This window comes from Arachis hypogaea, chromosome 14, assembly GCF_003086295.3.
Source record: "Arachis hypogaea cultivar Tifrunner chromosome 14, arahy.Tifrunner.gnm2.J5K5, whole genome shotgun sequence".
In the NCBI taxonomy this organism is placed as follows: Eukaryota; Viridiplantae; Streptophyta; class Magnoliopsida; order Fabales; family Fabaceae; genus Arachis; species Arachis hypogaea.
This window is the reverse complement of record NC_092049.1, coordinates 129,994,476-130,018,454: the sequence shown is the minus strand read 5'-3', so window position 1 is coordinate 130,018,454 and position 23,979 is coordinate 129,994,476. Positions and strand designations below refer to the sequence as shown.

General features: G+C 39.5%; 2 non-coding genes across 2 annotated transcripts; one reads left to right on the top strand and one right to left on the bottom strand.

Annotated features, from left to right (window-relative positions):
- The first annotated feature begins 6,137 nt into the window (after positions 1-6,137).
- Positions 6,138-6,245, top strand: LOC112746697 (small nucleolar RNA R71). Its single transcript, XR_003174567.1, has one exon. It is a non-coding gene; the product is annotated as a small nucleolar RNA R71 (small nucleolar RNA).
- Positions 6,246-10,323: 4,078 nt separating this feature from the next.
- Positions 10,324-10,427, bottom strand: LOC112746740 (small nucleolar RNA R71). The gene has a single exon (XR_003174607.1). It is a non-coding gene; the product is annotated as a small nucleolar RNA R71 (small nucleolar RNA).
- Between the last annotated feature and the right edge of the window lie 13,552 nt (positions 10,428-23,979).

Genomic DNA, 23,979 nt, shown 5'->3' with positions numbered 1-23,979 from the left:
AAAAATCGTGACGGTTCCATTCCTTGGTAACGGCGCTGAAAACTTTATACGCATGTTTATGATCTTAATTCTTTGTCACAACTTTGCACAACTGACCAGCAAGTGCACTGGGTCGTCCAAGTAATAAACCTTACGTGAGTAAGGGTCGATCCCACGGAGATTGTCGGCTTGAAGCAAGCTATGGTCACCTTGTAAATCTCAGTCAGGCAGATTCAAATGGATATAGAGTTTTAATAATTAAAAGATAAATAAAACATAAACTAGGATAGAGATACTTATGTAATTCATTAGTGAGAATTTCAGATAAGCGTATAGAGATGCTTTCGTTCCTCTGAACCTCTGCTTTCCTGCTGTCTTCATCCAACCATTCCTACTCCTTTCCATGGCAAGCTTTATGTAGGGCATAACCGTTGTCAATGGCTACATCCCATCCTCTATGTGAAAATGGTCCAATGCGCTGTCACTGCATGGCTAATCATCTGTCGGTTCTCGATCATACTGGAATAGGATTTACTATCCTTTTGCGTCTGTCACTACGCCCAGCACTCGCGAGTTTGAAGCTCGTCACAACCATCCCTTTCCAGATCCTACTCGGAATACCACAGACAAGGTTTAGACTTTCTGGATCTCAAGAATGGCCATTCCTGGGTTCTAACTTATACCACGAAGATTCTAATATCTCGGACTCGGTCCCCTGTATTAGATATCTAAGAGATATTCATTCTTGGGCTGAGCATTGAGCTTTACATGTTTAGAGGTCTTTCTTGGAGTTGAACGCCAGTTTGTAACCTGTTTCTGGCGTTTAACTCCACTTTGCAACCTGTTTCTGGCGTTTGACTCCAGAATGCAGCATGGAACTGGCGTTCAACGCCAGTTTATGTCGTCTAATATCGGGCAAAGTATAGACTATTATATATTGCTGGAAAGCCCTGGATGTATACTTTCGAACGCAATTGAGAGCGCGCCATTTGGTGTTTTGTAGCTCCAGAAATTCCACTTTGAGTGCAGGGAGGTCAGAATCCAACAGCATTTGCAGTCCTTCTTCAACCTCTGAATCTGATTTTTGCTCAATTCCCTCAATTTCAGCCAGAAAATACCTAAAATCACAGAAAAACACACAAACTCATAGTAAAGTCCAGAAATGTGAATATTAATTAAAAACTAATAAAAATATACTAAAAAGTAACTAAATCATACTGAAAACTATGTAAAAACAATGCCAAAAAGCGTATAAATTATCCGCTCATCACAACACCAAACTTAAATTGTTGCTTGTCCCCAAGCAACTGAAAATCAAATAGGATAAAAAGAAGCGAATATACTATAAATTCCAAAATATCAATGAAACTTAGCTCCAACCAAATGAGCGGGACTTGTAGCTTTTTGCCTCTTGAATAGTTTTGGCATCTCACTTTATCCATTGAAGTTCAGAATGATTGGCATCTATAGGAACTTAGAATTCAGATAGTGTTATTGATTCTCCTAGTTTAGTATGTTGATTCTTGAACACAGCTACTTTATGAGTCTTGGCCGTGGCCCTAAGCACTTTGTTTTCCAGTATTACCACCGGATATATAAATGCCACAGACACATAACTGGGTGAACCTTTTCAGATTGTGACTCAGCTTTGCTAAAGTCCCCAATTAGAGGTGTCCAGGGTTCTTAAGCACACTCTTTTTTTTTTGCTTTGGACCTTGACTTTAACCGCTCAGTCTCAAGTTTTCACTTGACACCTTCACGCCACAAGCACATGGTTAGGGACAGCTTGGTTTAGCCGCTTAGGCCAGGATTTTATTCCTTTAGGCCCTCCTATCCACTGATGCTCAAAGCCTTGGATCCTTTTTTATTACCCTTGCCTTTTGATTTTAAGGGCTATTGGCTTTTTGCTCTTGCCTTTTGGTTTAAAGAGCTTTTAGCTTTTTCTACTTGCTTTTTCTTTTTTCGCCATTTTTTTGCAAGCTTTTGTATTCACTGCTTTTTCTTGCTTCAAGAATCATTTTTATGATTTTTCAGATTATCAAATAACATGTCTCCTTTTTCCTTATTCTTCAAGAGCCAACATATTTAACATTCATAAACATCAACTTCAAAAGACATATGCACTGTTCAAGCATTCATTCAGAAAACAAAAAGTATTGTCACCACATCAAAATAATTAAACTAGTTTCAAGGATGAATTCGAAACCATGTACTTCTTGTTCTTTTGTGATTAAAACATTTTTCATTCAAGAGAGGTGATGGATTCATATTCATAACTTTAAGGCATAGACACTTAGACACTAGTGATCATATAGTAAAGACACAAATATGAATAAAACATAAGGCTCAAAAATCGAAAAACAGTAAAATAAATAGACAAGGAGATTAAGGAATGAGTCCACCTTAGTGAGGGTGACGTCTTCCTCTTCTTGAAGAACCAATGGTGCTTTTGAGCTCCTCTATGTCTCTTCCTTGCCTTTGTTGCTCCTCCCTCATAGCTCTTTGATCTTCTCTAATTTCATGGAGGATGATGGAGTGCTCTTGGTGTTCCACCCTTAGTTGTCCCATATTGGAACTTAATTCTCCTAGGGAAGTGTTGATTTGTTCCCAATAGTTTTGTGAAGGGAAGTGCATCCCTTGAGGCATCTCAGGGATTTCATGGTGAGGAATCTCCTCATGCTCATGTTGAGGTCCATGATCTCTTATTTGCTCCATCCCTTTCTTAGTGATGGGCTTGTCCTCTTCAATGAGGATGTCTCCCTCTATGTCAATTCCAGCTGAATTTCAGAGGTGGCATATGAGGTGAGGAAAGGCTAACCTTGCCCAAGTGGAGGACTTGTCAGCCACCTTGTAAAGTTCTTGAGGTATAATCTCATGAACTTCCACCTCCTCTCCAATCATGATACTATGGATCATGATGGCCCGGTCTATAGTAACTTCAGACCAGTTACTAGTAGGAATGATTGAGCGTTGAATGAACTCTAGCCATCCCCTAGCCACTGGTTTGAGGTCACGCCTTCTTAGTTGAACCGGCTTGCCTCTTGAGTCAATTTTCCATTGAGATCCTTCCTCACATATGTCTATGAGGACTTAGTCCAACCTTTGATCAAAGTTGACCCTTCTTGTGTAGGGGCATGCGTTCTCTTCCATCATTGGCAAGTTGAACGCCAGCCTTACATTTTCCGAACTGAAATCTAAGTATTTTCCCCAAACCATAGTAAGCCAATGCTTTGGATTTGGGTTCACACTTTGATCATGGTTCCTTGTGATGCATGCGTTTGCATAGAACTCTTGAACCATTAGGATCCCGACTTGTTGAGTGGGGTTGGTGAGAACTTCCCAACCTTTTCTTTGAATTTCAAGTCGGATCTCCGGATACTCATTCCTTTTGAGCTTGAAAGGAACCTCAGGGATCAATTTTTTCTTGGCCACAACTTCATAGATGTGGTCTTGATGGACCTTTGAGATGAATCTCTCCATCTCCCATGACTCAGAGATGGAAGCAATTGCCTTCCCTTTCCTCTTTCTAGAGGTTTTTCTGGCCTTAGGTGCCATAAATGGTTATGGAAAAACCAAAAGAAATGCTTTTTCCACACCAAACTTAAATATTTGCTCGTTCCCGAGCAAAAGAAGAAAGAAAGAAGTAGAAGAAAAAGAGAAATGGAGGAGAGGGAGAGAAAGTAGGTTTCGGCCAAGTGGAAGAAGAGAGGGTTGTGTTGTGTGAAATAGAAGAAGGAATAAGGGGTTTATATAGAAGTGGGGAGGGGTTTAGGGTTCGGCCATTTAGGATTGGGTTTGGGAGGGAAAATATTTTGAATTTGAAGGTAGGTGGGGTTTATGGGGAAGAGAAGATGGATGTGAGTGGTGAGGGGGTGATGGGAAAGAGTGATTGAAGTGATTGGTGAAGGGCATTTGGGGAAGAGAGTTATGAAAAGGTGTGAAGAAGAGAGAATAGGGTTAGGTGGGGATCCTGTGGGGTCCACAGATCCTGAGGGGATCCTGTGGGGTCTACAGATCCTGAGGTGTCAAGGATTTTTTATCCCTGTACCCTTTAGACGTGTAAAACGCCCTATACATGCAATCCTGGCGTTTAACGCCAGACTGCTGCCTGTTTCTGGCGTTAAACGCCACTTCCATGCTCTGTTCTAGCGTTTAACGCCAGGTAGATGCTTGTTTCTGGCGTTAAACGCCAGCTTGGTGCCTGTTTCTAGCGTTAAACGCCAGACAGATGCTTGTTTCTGGCGTTTAAACGCCAGACTGTTCTCCTCCAGGGTGTGCTATTTTTCATTCTATTTTTCACTCTGTTTTTTATTTTTCAGTAGTTTTTGTGACTTCACATGATCATCAACCTAAAGAAAACATAAAATAACAATAGAAAATAAATAAATATAATTAGATAACATTGGGTTGCCTCCCAACAAGCGCTTCTTTAATGTCAATAGCTTGACAGTGAGCTCTCATGGAGCCTTACAGATGTTCAGAGCATTGTTGGAACCTCCCAACACCAAACTTAGAGTTTGAATGTGGGGGTTCAACACCAAACTTAGAGTTTGGTTGTGGCCTCCCAACACCAAATTAGAGTTTGACTGTGGGGGCTTTGGTTGACTCTGCAGTGAAAGAAGCTTTTCATGCTTCCTCTCCATGGTTACAGAAGGAGATCCTTGAGTTTTAAACACAAGGTTGTCCTCATTCAGTTGAAGGATCAATTCTCCTCTGTCCACATCAATCACAGCTCTTGCTGTGGCTAGGAAGGGTCTTCCAAGGATGATGGATTCATCCTCATCCTTCCCAGTGTCTAGGATTATGAAATCAGCAGGGATGTAAAGGCCTTTAACCTTTACTAGCACGTCCTCTACTTGTCCATAAGCCTGTTTTCTTGAGTTGTCTGCCATCTCTAATGAGATTCTGGCAGCTTGCACCTCAAAGATTCCCAGTTTCTCCATTACAGAGAGTGGCATGAGGTTTATCCCTGATCCAAGGTCACATAGAGCCTTCTCAAAGGTTATGGTGCCTATGGTACAAGGTATTAAGAACTTCCCAGGATCCTGTTTCTTCTGAGTCAATCTCAGTTGATCCAGATCACTTAGTTCATTGATGAGCAAGGGAGGTTCATCTTCCCAAGTCTCATTACCAAATAATTTGACATTCAGCTTCATGATTACACCAAGGTACTTGGCAACTTGCTCTTCAGTGACATCTTCATTCTCTTCAGAAGAAGAATACTCATCAAAGCTCATGAATGGCATAAGGAGGTTCAATGGAATCTCTATGGTCTCTAGATGAGGCTCAGATTCCTTTAGTTCCTCAGAGGGAAACTCCTTGTTGATCACTGGACGTCCCAGGAGGTCTTCCTCACTGGGATTCACGTCCTCTCCCTCCCTTGTAGGTTCGACCATGATGGTTAAATCAATGGCCTTGCACTCTCTTTTTGGATTCTCTTCTGTATTGCTTAGGAGAGTACTAGGAGGAGTTTCAGTGACCCTTTTACTCAGCTGGCCCACTTGTGCCTCCAAATTTCTAATGGAGGACCTCATTTCATTCATAAAACTTAGAGTGGCCTTAGATAGATCAGAGACTATGTTTGCTAAGCTAGATGGATCCTGCTCAGAGCTCTCTGTCTTTTGCTGAGTGGATGATGGAAAAGGCTTGCTATTGCTAAGCCTGTTTCTTCCACCATTGTTAAAGCCTTGTTGAGGCTTTTGTTGATCCTTCCATGAGAAATTTGGATGATTTTTCCATGAGGAATTATAGGTGTTTCCATAGGGTTCACCCATGTAATTCACCTCTGCTATTGCAGGGTTCTCAGGATCATAAGCTTCTTCTTCATAAGATGCCTCTTTAGTACTGTTGGATGATTCCTTCAATCCATTCAAACTCTGAGAGATCATATTGACTTGCTGAGTCAATATTTTATTCTGAGCCAATATGGCATTCAGAGTATCAATTTCAAGAACTCCCTTCCTCATAGGCGTCCCATTATTCACAGGATTCCTTTCAGAAGTGTACATGAACTGGTTATTTGCAACCATGTCAATGAGTTCTTGAGCTTCTGCAGGCGTTTTCTTTAGGTGAATGGATCCACCTGCAGAATGGTCCAATGACATCTTAGATAGTTCAGACAGACCATCATAGAAGATATCCAGGATGGTCCATTCTGAAAGCATGTCAGAAGGACACCTTTTGGTCAGTTCCTTGTATCTCTCCCAAGCTTCATAGAGGGATTCACCTTCCTTTTGTCTGAAGGTTTGAACATCCACTCTAAGCTTGCTAAGCTTTTGAGGAGGAAAGAACTTGGCTAAGAAAGTCGTGACCAGCTTATCCCAAGAGTTCAGGCTGTCTTTAGGTTGAGAGTCCAACCAAATTCTAGCTCTGTCTCTTACAGAAAATGGGAAAAGCATAAGCCTGTAGACCTCAGGATCAACCCCATTGGTCTTAACAGTATCACGGATCTGCAAGAATTCAGTTAAAAACTGAAAAGGATCTTCAGATGGAAGTCCATGAAACTTGCAGTTCTGTTGCATCAGAGAAACTAATTGAGGTTTAAGCTCAAAGTTGTTTGCTCCAATGGCAGGGATTGAGATGCTTCTTCCATGTAAATTAGAATTTGGTGCAGTAAAGTCACCAAGCATCTTCCTTGCATTGTTATTATTTTCGACCATGTCTCCTTCTTTTTCGAAAATTTCTGTCAGATTTTCTCCAGAGAGTTGTGCTTTAGCTTCCCTTAGCTTCCTCTTCAGAGTCCTTTCAGGTTTAGGATCAGCCTCAACAAGAATATTCTTATCCTTGTTCCTACTCATATGAAAAAGAAGAAAACAGAAAAGAAAATATGGAATCCTCTATGTCACAGTATAGAGATTCCTTTATGTGAGTATAAGAAGAGAAGAATGTAAGAAGGAGAAGAGAAAAACTCGAACAAAGAGAGGAAGATGGTGTTCGAATTTTGGGTGGAAGAGAAGTGTTAGTAGATGAATAAATAAATAGAAGGAGATGAAGGAGAAGAATTCGAAAATAATTGAAAAGAAAAGAAAAATAGTTTTGGTTTTAATTTAAAATTAAAATTGAAATTCAAAAATTTAGACAAAGAAAATTGAAATTAAATTAAAATTTTATTCAATTAGTTAATTAAAAAGGAATTTTGAAAAAGAGGGAGGTGATTTTCGAAAATTAGAGAGTTAGTTAGGTAGTTTTGAAAAAGATATGATTGAAACAAAAAGATAAGATTGATTAAAAAAATTTGAAAATCAATTTTAAAAAGGTAAGAAGTTAGAAAGGAAGTTAGAAAAGATTTTGAAATTGATTTTGAAAAAGATGTGATTGAAACTTAATTTGAAAAAGATTTGAAAAAGAAATTTAAAAAGATTTGATTTTGAAAATTAAAGTTGATTACTTGACTAACAAGAAACTAAAAAGATATGATTTTAAAATTTAAAGATTGAACTTTTCTTACTAGGCAAGTAACAAACTTAACATTTTTGAATCAAAACATTAAATGCTAGTAGTAATTTCGAAAATTTGAAATAAAAATAAGAAAGATTTTTGAAAATCATTTTGGAATTTTCGAAAATTATGAAAGAAAAATGAAAAAGATTTAATTTTTGAAAAAGATTTGAAAAAGATAAGATTTTTAAATTGAAAATTTGATTTGACTCATAAGAAACAACTAAATTTTAAAAAGTTTTGAAAAAGTCAACTCAAATTTTCAAAAATTTATGAGTGAAAGAGGGAAAGATATTTTTTTGATTTTTGAATTTTAATAAAGAAAGAGAAAAAAGGAAAAGATATCTTTTTGATGTTTTTCTCTCTTTTTTTTTCATTAAACAGCAAGAATGAAACAAAAGATGAAGAATTAAGATCAAAACCAAAAATGCATGCAAAAACACTATGAATGTCAAAGATGAACACCAAGAACACTTTGAAGATCATGATGAACATCAAGTATGTATTTTTTGAAAAAAATTTTAATAAAAGAAAACATGCAAGACACCAAACTTAGAAATTTTTAATATTTAGACACTAAGAATTCAAGAATGCATATGAAAAACAAGAAAAGACACAAAACAAGAAAATATGAAGATCAAACAAGAAGACTGGCCAAGAACGACTTGAAGATCATGAAGAATGCAATACATGAATTTTCGAAAATAATTTTTTTTAGAAAATTAAAAAGATGCAATTGACACCAAACTTAAAACTTGACTCTAGACTCAAACAAGAAACACAAAATATTTTTGGTTTTATGATTTTATAAATTTTTTTGATTTTTTTTTTCGAAAATTAATTGGGAAAAATGAAAAAGAGGAAAATATTTTTTTGTATTTTTCGAAAATAAGAAACAAAAAGCTTAAAATTAAAATAAAATTACCTAATCTGAGCAACAAGATGAACCGTCAGTTGTCCAAACTCGAACAATCCCCGGCAACGGCGCCAAAAACTTGGTGCGCAGAAATCGTGACGGTTCCATTCCTTGGTAACGGCGCTGAAAACTTTATACGCACGTTCATGATCTTAATTCTTTGTCACAACTTCACACAACTGACCAGCAAGTGCACTGGGTCGTCCAAGTAATAAACCTTACGTGAGTAAGGGTCGATCCCACGGAGATTGTCGGCTTGAAGCAAGCTATGGTCACCTTGTAAATCTCAGTCAGGCGGATTCAAATGGATATAGAGTTTTAATAATTAAAAGATAAATAAAATATAAACTAGGATAGAGATACTTATGTAATTCATTAGTGAGAATTTCAGATAAGCGTATAGAGATGCTTTCGTTCCTCTGAACCTCTGCTTTCCTGTTGTCTTCATCCAACCATTCCTACTCCTTTCCATGGCAAGCTTTATGTAGGGCATCACCGTTGTCAATGGCTACATCCCATCCTCTCTGTGAAAATGGTCCAATGCGCTGTCACTGCATGGCTAATCATCTGTCGGTTCTCGATCATACTGGAATAGGATTTACTATCCTTTTGCGTCTGTCACTACGCTCAGCACTCGCGAGTTTGAAGCTCGTCACAACCATCCCTTCCCAGATCCTACTCGAATACCACAAACAAGGTTTAGACTTTCTGGATCTCAAGAATGGCCATCCATGGGTTCTAACTTATACCACGAAGATTCTAATATCTCGGACTCGGTCCCCCTGTATTAGATATCTAAGAGATATTCATTCTAGCCTGTTTGCATGTAGAACGGAAGTGTTTGTCAGGCACGCATTCATAAGTGAGAATGATGATGAGCGTCACATAATCATCACATTCCTCATGTTCTTGGGTGCGAATGGATATCTTAGAATAGGAATAAGCTTGAATTGAATAAAAAAATAGTAGTACTTTGTATTAATTCGTGAGGAACAGCAGAGCTCCACACCTTAATCTATGGTGTGTAGAAACTCTACCGTTTGAAAATACATAAGTGATAATGGTCCAGGCATGACCGAATGGCCAGCCCCCATGAAAGTCTAAGATAGCATAAAACTGATCAAAGATCTCCTATAAAGATAGTAAAAAGTCCTATTTATACTAAACTAGTTACTAGGGTTTACAGAAATGAGTAAACGATGCATAAATCCACTTCCGGGGCCCACTTGGTGTGTGCTTGGGCTGAGCATTGAGCTTTACACGTGTAGAGGTCTTTCTTGGAGTTGAACGCCAGTTTGTAACCTGTTTCTGGCGTTTAACTCCACTTTGCAACCTGTTTCTGGCATTTGACTCCAGAATGCAGCATGGAACTGGCGTTCAACGCCAGTTTATGTCATCTAATCTCGGGCAAAGTATGGACTATTATATATTGCTGGAAAGCCCTGGATGTATACTTTCGAACGCAATTGAGAGCGCGCCATTTGGAGTTCTGTAGCTCCAGAAATTCCACTTTGAGTGCAGGGAGGTCAGAATCCAACAGCATCTACAGTCCTTCTTCAACCTCTGAATCTGATTTTTGCTCAATTCCCTCAATTTCAGCCAGAAAATACCTAAAATCACAGAAAAACACACAAACTCATAGTAAAGTCCAAAAATGTGAATATTAATTAAAAACTAATAAAAATATACTAAAAGCTAACTAAATCATACTGAAAACTATGTAAAAACAATGCCAAAAAGCGTATAAATTATCCGCTCATCACTTACCTGCTCAGGAGCCCATCAAGCACCTCAGGGATTTTCAGACAGCCTGTTCTACTATTAGGCGTCAGGGTGCGAATGAAACTTCTATTCTGTTAACTACCTTCCCGTTTTCTCTTGAAGGAAAGGCGAGGAAGTGGTACTACTCCCAACCTGAAGTGACTATTACTAACTGGGATACGCTCAGGAGAGACTTTCTGGAAAAATACTTTCCAGCTGAAGTTACAGACAGATTGAGAAAAGAGATCTCATGCATTATTCAAGGTGAATCAGAAACTCTCTATGAGTACTGGGAGCATTTTAAGAATCTTCTAGACGCATGCCCCCATCACATGATTGACAGACTAGTATTGATCAGCTATTTTACTCAAGGCATGAAGCCTCGGGATAAAAATACACTAGATGGTGCTAGTAATGGTTCTCTGAAGAAGTACAAGACCGCAGATAAAGCATGGCAACTGATCAGCGACTTAGCTGAATCCACCAGGAATCACAGGCACAGGAGCACCCACTCAAAAGCTGTTGCAGAAATTTCCTCTAGCATTGAGACCTCTACCCTTACACAGAGTATATGTGAAATGACCAACCTACTGAAACAATTACAGTTGAATCAACAACAACAAGCTCAGCCTTCCCCACCACAGCAAAGCCAACAGTTAGTTCCTCAAAGAGTATGCGGCATATGTGTTGATTATAGTCATTATACTGATGAATGCTCGCAGCTCCAACAAGAAGACAATACTGTGGCAGCTACTCATAACTTCTATGACCGCCCGAATCAAGGATACAACCAACAAGGCGGCAACTACAACCAAGGTGGAAACTATAACCAAGGTTGGAGGGATAATTCCAACCATGGCTGGAGGGACAACTATAATAGAGGAAGAAGAGACAACCAAGGAAACCAGAGGTGGAATAACAATAACAGACAGCAGAATCAAAACCAACCTTATAGAGCTCTTCATTTAAGGCAATCACAAGGAACCCAGCAAAACCAACAACAAGTACCACAGATCACTTATCCTACTTCCTCATCAAATGACGAGATGCTTCGTTCTCTTGCACAAGGACAACAAGACATGCAGACTACACTGAACTCTACTCTAAATGGTCTGAACGCCACTTTACAAGCTCTCGCCGCCCGGATAGATTCATTACCTACTTCCACTAACCAACCTTTAAACTCCAGTGGAATTCCTTCTCAACCCTTACCTAACCCGAAGGGTGGCATCAATGCCATTACTTTGAGGTCTGGAACCACACTTCCAGAGAGGAATCAGGAGGAGCCAAGCCCAATAGAACACACCTCAGCTGAGGATGTGATAGAAGTAGAAGATGCTGAAATGGAAGATGCTAAAGAGGAAGATAAAGTACAAGACAAGGTTGAAGAAGAAATGGCTCAGCCAAGGAATGGAGCACCAAAGGATGCAGAGGCTACAAGTGGTGCCATCCCTATCCCATTCCCACACCTTGCAAGAAAGTCCAGAAAGCAGATGTAACTTGATCCCAAAATGGTAGAAATTTTCAAAAAGGTTGAGGTAACTGTTCCCCTTTTTGATGTTATTCAGCAAGTACCTAAATATGCAAAATTTCTGAAAGATTTATGCATTCATAAAGATAAAATTAATGAATTAGAAACTATTCCTTTAGGTAGTTCTATATCTGCTTTAATGGGAAGTATACCTGAAAAATGTAGTGATCCAGGTCCATGCATGGTTAACTGTACCATTGGAGGTGTAATATTTTCTGATTGCATGTGTGACTTAGGAGCGTGTGTTAGTATAATGCCATTGTCTATATATGATACCTTAAGGCTCCCTCCCTTAAAAAGGTCGGCAGCTCGTTTTGTGTTAGCAGATAAAAGCATTATTACAGTAGTTGGAATTGCTGAAGATGTATTAGTGAGCATTAAGGGGCTCACATTTTCCATTGACTTCTATATCCTGGAAATGCCCCCTAATGACTCAAGAAGACCATCATCAATCCTGCTTGGAAGACCATTCCTGAAAACTTCAAAGTTCAAGCTGGATGCATTATCAGGAACTTACTCCTTTGAAATAGATGGCAGAACAGTAAATTTTAGTTTAAATGAAGCTATGAAGCATCCTCCAGAAGATCATTCTATCTTCCAGTGCGACATCATTGATGAAATCATAACTGAAGTTCACCAAGAAGAATTAGAAGAGAAGCACATGGAGCAAGGTCCAAGTGTGGGGACACCTTCTAAACATCATGATAACACTTTACCATTACCACTTGCCCCGAATGATCCAGAACCTAGCCATGAGCAGAAATTAAAATTAAAGCCCCTCCCTCCACACCTCAAGTATGCTTATCTTGAGGATAATCAGAAGTTTCCAGTTATCATTGCAAGGGAACTCACTTCTCAACAGGAAGAACAACTACTCAGTGTGCTGAGAAAGCACAAGAAAGCAATTGAATGGAGCTTGGCGGATATAGTAGGCATCAGTCCTCAAGTTTGTGAGCACATAATATATTTAGAAGAGGAATCAAAACCCATCCGTCAACCTCAAAGAAGATTGAATCTCACCATCTTAGAAGTTGTCAAGAAAGAAGTGACCAGGCTAGTTGAAGCAGATATCATTTACCCCATCTCAGACAGTGAATGGGTCAGTCCTGTACAAGTGGTGCCCAAGAAGTCTGGAGTCACAACAGTAAAGAATGAACATGGAAAGCTCCTGACAACTAGAGTGTAGAATTCATGGAGGATTTGCATTGACTATAGGCGTCTCAACCAAGCTACTCGCAAGGATCATTACCCCTTGCCATTTATTGATCAGATGCTCGATCGCCTGTCAGGTAAATCCCATTATTGCTTTTTAGATGGTTATACAGGCTACTTTCAAATTCATATAGCTCCTAAGGATCAGGAGAAGACCACTTTTACATGTCCCTTTGGAACATATGCTTATAAAAGAATGCCTTTTGGCTTATGTAATGCACCTGCTACTTTCCAAAGATGCATGATGAGTATCTTTTCAGATCTTATTGAGAACTGTATGGAAGTTTTTATGGATGATTTTAACGTATATGGTGATTCATTTGACCTTTGCTTGGATAGTTTAGCTAGAGTATTAGATAGATGTGTTAGTTCAAACCTTGTATTGAATTTTGAAAAATGTCATTTTATGGTAAAACAATGGATTGTTCTAGGACATGTCTCTAAAACTGGTATTTCAGTAGATCTAACAAAGGTTGATGTTATTTCTAGTTTACCTTACCCCTCCTCCGTGAGGGAAGTCCGTTCGTTCCTGGGCCATGCAGATTTTTACAGGAGATTCATTAAGGGCTTCAGTAAGGTAGCATTACCTTTATCCAGACTGCTGTAGAAAGATATTGAGTTCGAGTTCAATGAGAATTGCATGAAAGGGTTTGATAAGCTGAAGATCACCCTGACTTAAGCTCCAATTGTGAGAGGACCAGACTGGAGCCAGCAATTTGAAATTATGTGTGACACTTCCAACCATGCAGTAGGAGCGGCGCTGGCCCAACGCGAAGGTAAGGACCCCTTCGTAATCGCTTATGCATCTAAAACATTAGATGCTGCTCAATCTAATTATACTACTACTGAAAAAGAGCTTCTTGCTATTGTTTTTGCTCTGGATAAATTCTGAGCCTATTTACTTGGTACTAAGGTAGTAGTATACTCAGACCATGCAGCTCTAAAATATTTATTAGCTAAAAAAGAGTCCAAACCAAGGTTAATACGTTGGATACTGCTGCTACAAGGATTTGATTTAGAAATTGAGGATATGAGTGGTAACCAGAATTTAGTGGCTAACCACTTGAGTCGCCTTGAGCACATTAAGGATGACTCCACTCCTATAAATGATGCTTTCCCATTTGATAGCTTGCATGCAGTATCTGAAGTAGTTCCTTGGTATGCACTTGTAGCTAATTATCTAGTTAGCCGTACTTTCCCTCCCAATTTTACTAAACATCAAAGGGACAAGCTGAAAAGCGAGTCTAAATATTATATATGGGATGATCCATATTTATGGAGGTGTTGTGCTGACCAGGTAATTAGAAAGTGTGTGCCTCAATCAGAATTCCAGTCCATTTTAGAGGCATGCCACTCTTCTGAGAGTGGAGGACATTTTGGCCCTCAAAGAATAGCTAGAAAAATCTTAGACTATGGATTCTGGTGGCCTACTCTTTTTAAAGATGCTGCTGAATTTTGTAAATCTTGTTCCCCATGCCAAAGATTTGGTAATATATCTAAGAGGGATGAGATGCCTCAACAGATTATGCTTTTCTATGAAATTTTTGATGTTTGGGGCATTGACTTCATGGGTCCATTTCTAAACTCTAATGGTTACCTTTATATACTGTTAGCTGTAGATTATGTTTCTAAATGGGTGGAAGCGATTCCTACCCGTACTGATGATGTTAACACTGTTGTTTCCTTTGTTAAAAACCATATTATCTGTCGCTTTGGATCACCACGAGCAATCGTGAGCGATCAAGGCACTCACTTTTGTAACAGGAGACTAACATGATTACTGAAGAAGCATGGAATAGTTCACAAAGTAGAAACCGCTTATCATCCCCAGACCAATGGACAAGCAGAAGTGTCTAACAGGGAGATTAAACGCATTCTGGAGAAAATAGTAAAGCCCCATAGGAAAGACTGGAGTGCAAGGCTACAAGATGCACTCTGGGCATATAGAACAGCATACAAAACACCCATCGAAATGAGCCCCTTCCGCTTAATATACGGAAAGGCTTGCCACCTTCTAGTAGAGGTGGAACACAAGGCCTTTTGGGCCGTAAGAGAATGCAATATGAATTTTGAAGAATCTAGTGCTGAAAGAAAGCTGCAACTAGCAGAACTGGAGAATTTTCGCCTAGAAGCATATGACAATTCCAGGCGATACAAAGAGAAGATGAAGGCTGTCCATTACAAACACATAAAAAGGAGAGAATTCAGACCAGGGGAGTTAGTTCTTCTTTATAACTCCAGACTGAGGCTTATGCCAGGCAAACTAAGATCAAGATGGGAAGGTCCCTACAGAGTAGAGAAGGCAGAGCCATACAGAGTTTTTCACCTGCGTCATCCTTCTAGCTCCAAATTCCTAAAGATCAATGGACATTGCCTGAAGCTTTATCATGGTGAGAAGATGAAGGATCACAAAGAACTAGAGGTTTTCCTCTTGGAAGACCCACCAACAGAAGCAGAATGAGCCTGAAGACGTCCAACTTAAGGACATAAAAGCAAAGTGCTAGGTGAGAGACAACCCACCATGGTATGATCGTTCAGTTTTAGTCTTAGTTTATTTTACTTTATTCTATTTTGTTTTTGTTAATGACTCTTCTCATAACATCTGCATATAGCTGCATATAACCTGCATTTGCATTTGCATTCTGAAAAAAAAGGGTGAGAGACAGGCACGCGATGCGTCAGCGTCGCTGACGTGTCCGCGTCATAGGTGCCTTAGAAACTAAAAAGAATAGAAGCAGAGAGTCACGCGAAAGCGTGGCTGGAGGCGTGCTTTAGGCACAACTATGCCCACGTGACAGCGTCGCTGACGCGGCCGCGTCATTTTGAAAATAGCCTCCCACGCGTCCGCGTCACCCACGCGCACGCGTGGCCCTAAAAATTGACGTAAAAGAGGTATATGGCAGCAAGATATGATGGAGTGGGGCTGGAATGATGCTGGAAGTAGAATCCCTATCACGCGAATGGATGCCCCACGCGTCCGCGTCATTTTCAAAATATGGCCACTCACGCGATCGCGTCCCCCACGCGTCCGCGTCACCCAGATTTTTGGCAAAATGCGTATAAAACAAAAAGTTGTGCGTACGCGAGGCTGCACTCGCGCCAATAGCACAAATCAGGTCACGCGATCGCATGACCCACGCGTCCGCGTCACCTGAACTTATCGCCCACCACGCGATCGTGTGACCAACACGTCCGCGTCACATGCGACGCACAGCTTATCCAAATCAGCCAAGATATCTTATCTTTTCTTTCCCAAATCTAAATATTTTCTTTCCCTTCTTATTTCTTTCTTCTACCTTCTTCCCTCTTTATTCTTTCTCACTTTTTATTTTCTCATCCCTTATTTTTCACTTTCATTATCAAGGTTCTTTTCTTTCTTTCTTCCCTCTTTACTTTTCTTTTATTATTTTTTTTATGTTTTCTTTTTCTTTTTCTTTTTACTTTCATTATCTATATTTTCTTTTTTCTTTCTTTTTCTTCATTCTTTTAATTGGTGTTAGAAATTTAATTGGGTGATTATTTACTTCTATATTTTGCTTGTGAGTTATTGTGGAATTGTTTGACAATTAATATTACTTCCTAAAGGGTTACTTGCATGTTCAAATTAATACTTTCCATAACATCTTTACCATGCATGCTATGTGTTTGTGAAAAAGCCCGTATGGCATTGCACATTATTTTACTCTACTACTCTAAAGCCTGCTTTTTACAAAACCCTTTTTATATTTTACTGATTAAATATAATTATCAATACAAACAGATTGTTAGTTTGAAAGGGTTGATAATCTAACTTGGACATTTAATGCTTGATCTATGCTACTCATGCCTTTGCCGGCATGCCAATAAACATCTTGCATTTATTTGCCATCACATGCACTTGCTATATATCCATTGATGAACGTTTCACATGTAGTCATGACCATGTGTTAACGACATCCTTCTTAACCGTTCATTAATTATCACCTATACTATTCTCTCCCTTGCTCGAACCCTTAGCTTTACATAGTACTTTCTATTTCCCTTTTCAGGATGGCCACCAAAAAGGGTAAAGAGAAAGTGGTGCACGAAATCACAATCACACTTTTGTAATTCCGCACAACTAACCAGCAAGTGCACTGGGTCGTCCAAGTAATACCTTACGTGAGTAAGGGTCGATCCCACGGAGATTGTCGGCTTGAAGCAAGCTATGGTTATCTTGTAATTCTTAGTCAGGATATCAATAATTCTCAGATTTAATTGTAAAAAGTAAAAGAACATGAAATAAATACTTGTTTTGTAGTAATGGAGAACAGGTTGAGGTTTTGGAGATGCTCTATCTTCTAAATCTCTGCTTTTCTACTATCTTCTTCTTCATGCACGCAAGGCTCCTTCCATGGCAAGCTGTATGTTGGTGGATCACCGTTGTCAATGGCTACCATCTGTCCTCTCAGTGAAAATGGTCCAAATGCGTTATCACCACACGGCTAATCATCTGTCGGTTCTCACTCATGTTGGAATAGGATCCATTGATCCTTTTGCATCTGTCACTACGCCCAGCACTCGTGAGTTTGAAGCTCGTCACAGTCATCCCTTCCCATATCCTACTCGGAATACCACAGACAAGGTTTAGACTTTCCGGATCTCAGGAATGGCCGTCAGTAATTCTAGCCTATACCACGAAGGTTCTAATCTTAGATTAGAAACCCAAGAGATATGCACTCAAGCTATTGCAGATAGAATGGAGGTGGTTGTCAGGCACGCGTTCATAGGTGAGAATAATGATGAGTGTCACGGATCATCACATTCATCAAGTTGAAGTGCGAGTGAATATCTTAGAATAGGAACAAGCGTGATAGAATGGAAAACAGTAGTAATTGCATTAATTCATCGAGACACAGCAGAGCTCCTCACCCCAACCATGGGGTTTAGAGACTCATGCCGTAGAGAATACAATATGAAACGTGTAAAGTGTCACGAGGTGTCCAAATACAATAGCAAAAGGTCCTAGTTATAGAAAACTAGTAGCCTAGGATTTACAGAAATGAGTAAATGATACAGAATCCATTTCCGGGCCCACTTGGTGTGTGCTTGGGCTGAGCATTGAAGATTTCACATGTAGAGGCTTTTCTTGGAGTTAAATGCCAGCTTTTGTGCCAGTTTGGGCGTTTAACTCCAGCTTTTATGCCAGTTCTGGCGTTTTGACGCCAGAATTTTTATGCTGACTTGGAACGCCGGTTTGGGCCATCAAATCTCGGGCAAAGTATAAACTATTATATATTGCTGGAAAGCCCAGGAGGTCTACCTTCCAACGCAATTAAGAGCGCGCCAATTGGGCTTTTGTAGCTCCAGAAAATCCACTTTGAGTGCAGGTGGGTCAAAATCCAACAGCATCTGCAGTCGTTTTTCAGCCTCTAAATCAGATTTTTGCTCAGGTCCCTCAATTTCAGCCAGAAAATACCTGAAATTATAGAAAAACACACAAACTCATAGTAAAGTCCAGAAATGTGATTTTTGAATAAAAACTAACTAAAATATACTAAAAACATACTAAAAATAATGGCAAAAAGCGTACAAATTATCCGCTCATTAGAAAGCTACTCCCAAACCACCAGCAAGGAAAGAAAAAAAGAGAGCACTAGTGGCAGAACCATCTTCAACAGCAGTAAAGCCCTCAACAAAACGAATCAAGAGGATCATCAAGGTCGATGAAAAAGAGAAAGCTTTCCCAGCAAAGGACACTGCGCGATTCCCTAATCGCTACTGTGAGCAGATGTTCCCTATCCTGGCAGAGAGGAATTATAACAATGAGTACCTTCTCATCCTTCCGACCAACATTGTTGAATTTGTTGAGCCGCGAATTGAACGAAGACAATGGAGATTCCTACGGAGACAGTCATGGCAGGTTAATCTTTCATGGGTAGTTGAATTCTACTCCAATTTTCACATGCCAACCATGCAGTCTGTCTATGTCCGTCAGAAGCAAGTACCCATAACAGAAGAGGCCATTCAACGAGCTTTAGATCTTCCCCCTGCTCTAGAAGGATTGGACGCATTCCAATAAGCCTCATTCAAATGCCAGACATACCAATATGACTGGGACGCCGTTCTCAGAGTTATAGCACAACCTGGCAGCAGATGGATCTATGGATACCATCGATCTCGACCTAAGAGCATATTGGCTTCAGCACTCACCTTGGAGGCTCGAGTGTGGGCACAGATTATGTCTCATTACGTCTTTCCAAGCACTCACGAGTCCTCATTCGCTGCAAACATGGTTATTCTACTCTGGTGTATCCTTACAGACCAGCACCTTAATTTACCAAGACACATTTGGCATGCTATGGGACACGTACAGATTGTGGGCAACCTACCTTTTTCCGCCTTAGTTTCAGATCTTAGCTCGGCAGCCGGAGTCTCCTACAGAATTGGAGACACCAAGGCCATGATTCCACGAGATGATCAGATAGTCCCTAAAGGGAAGTATATCAGACCTCCAGCAGCCACTACCAGCCGGCCTGCAGAACCGGCCGAGGATATTCCTACTCCTTCCACATCACAAGCACCTTCAACAAACCAACTGCTCCATCAAATACTTGAGAGATTAGACCGGCTTGACCGGAAAGGAAAGCAAAGAGAGCGCCTTAACAAGCACCGATTTACATACCTCAAGGAGCTACTTGTTGGTCACCACCCACCTAAAGAAGACCCAGACACCCCGGACTCCACTTCATTTACCAGCACAGGAAGCCATGACGGTCCCGATTGTGGAGATGCTGCTACCAGCCCCCCATTGTTCCTGACAAATGGCATCGAGGACGGTGCAAAGCTTTAAGTGTGGGGAGATCGGTCAGTACCTGACTTCCGGAGGTAATTTCGCTTCCTTAAACACCAATAAAATAGGATATTTAGTTAATTTTTCTTTTGTTAGGATAGGATAAATTGCATAGGTTATTTGCATGCATGTTCTATTTGGATAGAAAATAATAAGTTTCTTTTTGAAACTCTATTTTTGAAAATTTTCACTAATTTAAACCAAAATTTTTGTGTTAAACTTGTTTGGAAGTTGTATTTGGAACATAGTTAAAAGCTAGAACACACAACCTGAGACTTGAGCTTAATGGAATGGTTACACTATTTTACCATAAATATTTTATTCTTATGTGTTTGCTTCTCTATGATTGTGATCTATATTTTGTTCCATCCTATATGTCCAATATTTAATGTGTTATATGCATGCATATGATTGAGTCCATTATTTTATTAACTCACTTACCCCAAATAGCCTACCCTTTCAATCACCTTTGTTAGCCACTTTGAGCCCTTTTAAATCCTATTTATTCTATATTCTACCACATTACTAGCCTTAAGGAGAAAAATAAGTAATACCCCAAATTGAATCTTTGGTTAGCTTAAGATAGAAAGTGTGTATCAATTAAGTGTGGGAAACTGTGGGAACATTGGTTAATAAGGGAATGTGTCATGATAAAATGTTGGGAATTTGGGTACCTACTCATGTGAAACTAGAAAAATTATAAATCTATGTGCATTGATAAGCTATGTTTATTTTACTGTTTAAAAAAAATCTAAAAATATTCAAGTAAATAAGAAATTAGATAAATAAATAAGGGGACAAAATTACCCCAATGCTAAGTTAAGTTCAATAAAAATAATGCATATGTGATACAAGTTAAGAGAAAAAGTTGATGCATGAGTATGTAAAACAAAAGTGGGAGAATTTTGGGTAGTTAAGGATGATTTAAGAAAAAAATAAGAGTATATATGTTAGGTGATAGCTTAGGATAATCAAGGATTCAATTTATAGCTCACTTAGCCATATATACCCTCACCTTTACCTTGGCCCCATTACAACCTTGAAAAGACCTCATGATGTTTGTATTGGTACATTAAATACTTGTTGACTGGTTAGGTGAAGAACAAGGTTTATAAAGCATGATTAGAGAAGAGTAGAGTGATTACCCTATACACTAGAGTGACTAGAGTGCATATACACCATCAGTAAGGGTTCAATACTTAAATTCTATGTTTCCTGCTTTCATAAGCTGTCTTCCTACGAGTTTACTTGCTTTTATTGTATAATTTGAGTTAGTGGAATTTGATTTATTTTTGTCTTGAAAGAACTTATTTATTTTTAACTAAGTAGACAAAATCATTTTTGCATTCATATACATAGGTTGCATTGCATTGCATGAGTCTTACTTTTCCCTACTCATTTATTTTATCTCCTTAAGCTAAGCATGAGGACATGCTAATGTTTAAGTGTGGGGAGGTTGATAAACCACTATTTAATGGTTTGTCTTGTGTTTAATTGAGTGGTTTCACCAAGTCTTCACCCACTTATTCATACTAATTGCATGATTTTATAATTCCTTCCTAGTATTGTTTATGGTTGAAAACTTGCTTCCTAGAGATCTTTAATTAGTATATTTTAATTCTCCTTTATACCATTCAATGCGGTGATCCGTGTGTTAAGTGTTTCAGGCTTTATAGGGCAGGAATGACTTAGAGAATGGAGAGGAAGCTTGCAAAAATGGAAGGAAAACAAGAAACTAAGGAGATGACCAGCGAACACAGACGCGCGCGCATGGCTCACGCGAGTGCGCGGAATGAAAAAAATGCAGCGACGCGTGCGCGTGCCTGACGCGTACGCGCGGATTGGAGTCTGCCCAAATGATGCGAACGCATGGACGACGCGTACGCGTGACTAGGAAAATCGCTGAATGACGCGAACGCGTGACTGACGCGTACGCGTGACCTGCGCGATCTGCAGAATTAACAGAAAACACTGGGGGCAATTTCGGGCCGCGTTTTGACCCAGTTTTCGGCCCAGAAACACAGAATAAAGCCAGGGAACATGCAGAGACTCAAGAGGAGATTAGATACACATCTTAGACACAATAGACATATTCTCATTAGGATAGTTTTAGGTTTTTTTAGATCTAAATCTAGAAAGGATTACTCTTCCTCTAGGTTCACTTTACATTTATTACTTTTGCTTTTGGATATTGAAGAGTCATCACCTCCATTGAAGATATTATTCTAGTTTGTTTACTTTGTCCCTTACTCTTCCATATCCTTATTTACTTTATTTAGAGTTACAATTGGATTATTTTCATGGATTGTTGATAAAGAGGATTACTTTTACTTTTAATTAATTTTCAATCTCTATTTTATTTAATTTATTATGTCTTCTTCTTATATTTTTATGAGCGTTATATTCATGTCAATAGAGTAAATTTCCAAACTTGACATGGGGGTTGATTAAGAGGAGGCACTTGAGTTGGAATGCTTAAGTGTTGATTAAATTGGAAATTGTTGGCTAGTTCTGTATTTACTAACGCTAGACCTTCTTAAGGGAGAGGATTATGATTTGCGAATAAGGGTTAGCTTAATCACTTGAATTTCCTTTATTTAGTAAGGGTTAACTAAGTGAAAACAACAACCTTTTTTATACTACACTTAAGAGACCCCAACAAGGATAGAACTTCTAATTAATCATTCCCCCAGTCAAGGCTTTTTATTTAGAATATTAATAATCATTCTTAGTTTTTATTGCTTTAATTTATAATTATTTAATTGCTCATTATTCAACTCTCAAAACTCTCGGAAAATTCCTAATTAATAAAATAGCATCCTTTCGTGCAACTCGTTGGGAGATGACCTGGGATTCATATTCCCAGTATTTTTATTTCTAAATTTTGTGACACCCTTTTTAAATTGGTGAGGCGGATTTTAGCTGGTTAAAGGCTATACTTGCAACGCTGTTCTCTTATTAAAAATCTCTTAATTGGTCTAACTTCTATCACGCACCACTCCTCCTTTGATGAGGAAGAGGAAACTAGGGAAGAGCAAGTTGCTCGGTACCTAGGAATTCTGATGAAACTGAATGCCAAGCTATTTGGCATAGAGACATTGGAAGAAGAACTTCCCGTGCTCACCAAGGAATTCAATGCCTTGGTTCAGCAGAAGTTACCTCAAAAGAAGCTGGATCCCAGACGCTTCTTAATTCCTTGCACCATAGGTACCATGACCTTTGATAAGGCTCTGTATGACCTAGGGTCAAGCATAAACCTCATGCCTCTCTCTGTAATGGAGAGGCTAGGAATCTTTGAGGTACAAGCTGCAAGAATATCACTAGAGATGGTAGACAAGTCCATGAAAAAGGCTTATGGACTGGTAGAGGATGTCTTGGTGAAGGTTGAAGACCTTTACTTCCCTGCTGACTTCATAATCCTAGATACTGGGGAGGAAGAGGATGAATCCATCATCCTTGAAAGATCCTTCCTAGCCACTGCCAATGCCATCATTAATGTAGCAAAGGGAGAGCTGATTCTACAGTTATAGGAGGACTATATCTTGTTCAAGATGCCTAACCCTAACTCTCCCTCTGACAAAAGAGAGATAGTTGTGCAACACCTAGTGTTCTAACCCTCTCTCTCAGTGCAAATTTATACAGAGCCCCAGATACCAATTCTAAGTTTGGTATTGGGCAGCCATCATCAAGCACTGAGAATAAAGGTACTAAGAAGAAAGTACACAAAGGCTGGAGGGACAAGAAGATCCCCACTGAAGGCCTCTCACCTGGCATGAGAGTTGTCTTCACTGACAATCCAGTCATTCTGCACACAGTGAACAAGATCTTGTTTCTAGAGCATGTGGAGCTCATCCATGAGAGTATAGGCAAGAAGTTTACTGTAAGGGGCAAAATTCTGAGCCCCTATCCATCTCTATAAGGAGCTAACCATCAAGCTAGCGACGTTAAAGAAGTGCTTATTGGGAGGCAACCTAACCATAATTAAAAGTTATTCCTGTTTTTCATTAAGTTTATTTCAGTTATATCAGTTTAATTTTCATATTTGTTTAAGTTTGTGATCATGTGCAGTAGTTAGAACAGAAATAGAAACAGCCAGAGCCGGAAATAGAACACCCTAGAGTAGGTCCTTTGCTGGCGTTGAACGCCAGCCAGGGAGGCCAAAGTGGGCATTCAACGCTCATAAGGAGCAGCATTGCTGGCGTTGAACGCCAGCCAGAGAGCATGAAGCTGGTGTTGAATGCCAGCCAGGGGAGAGACCTGGCTTTGAACGCCAGGAAGGAGCACCCTAATGGGTGTTCAACGCCCAAGAGGAGCACATAGTTGGCGTTGAAC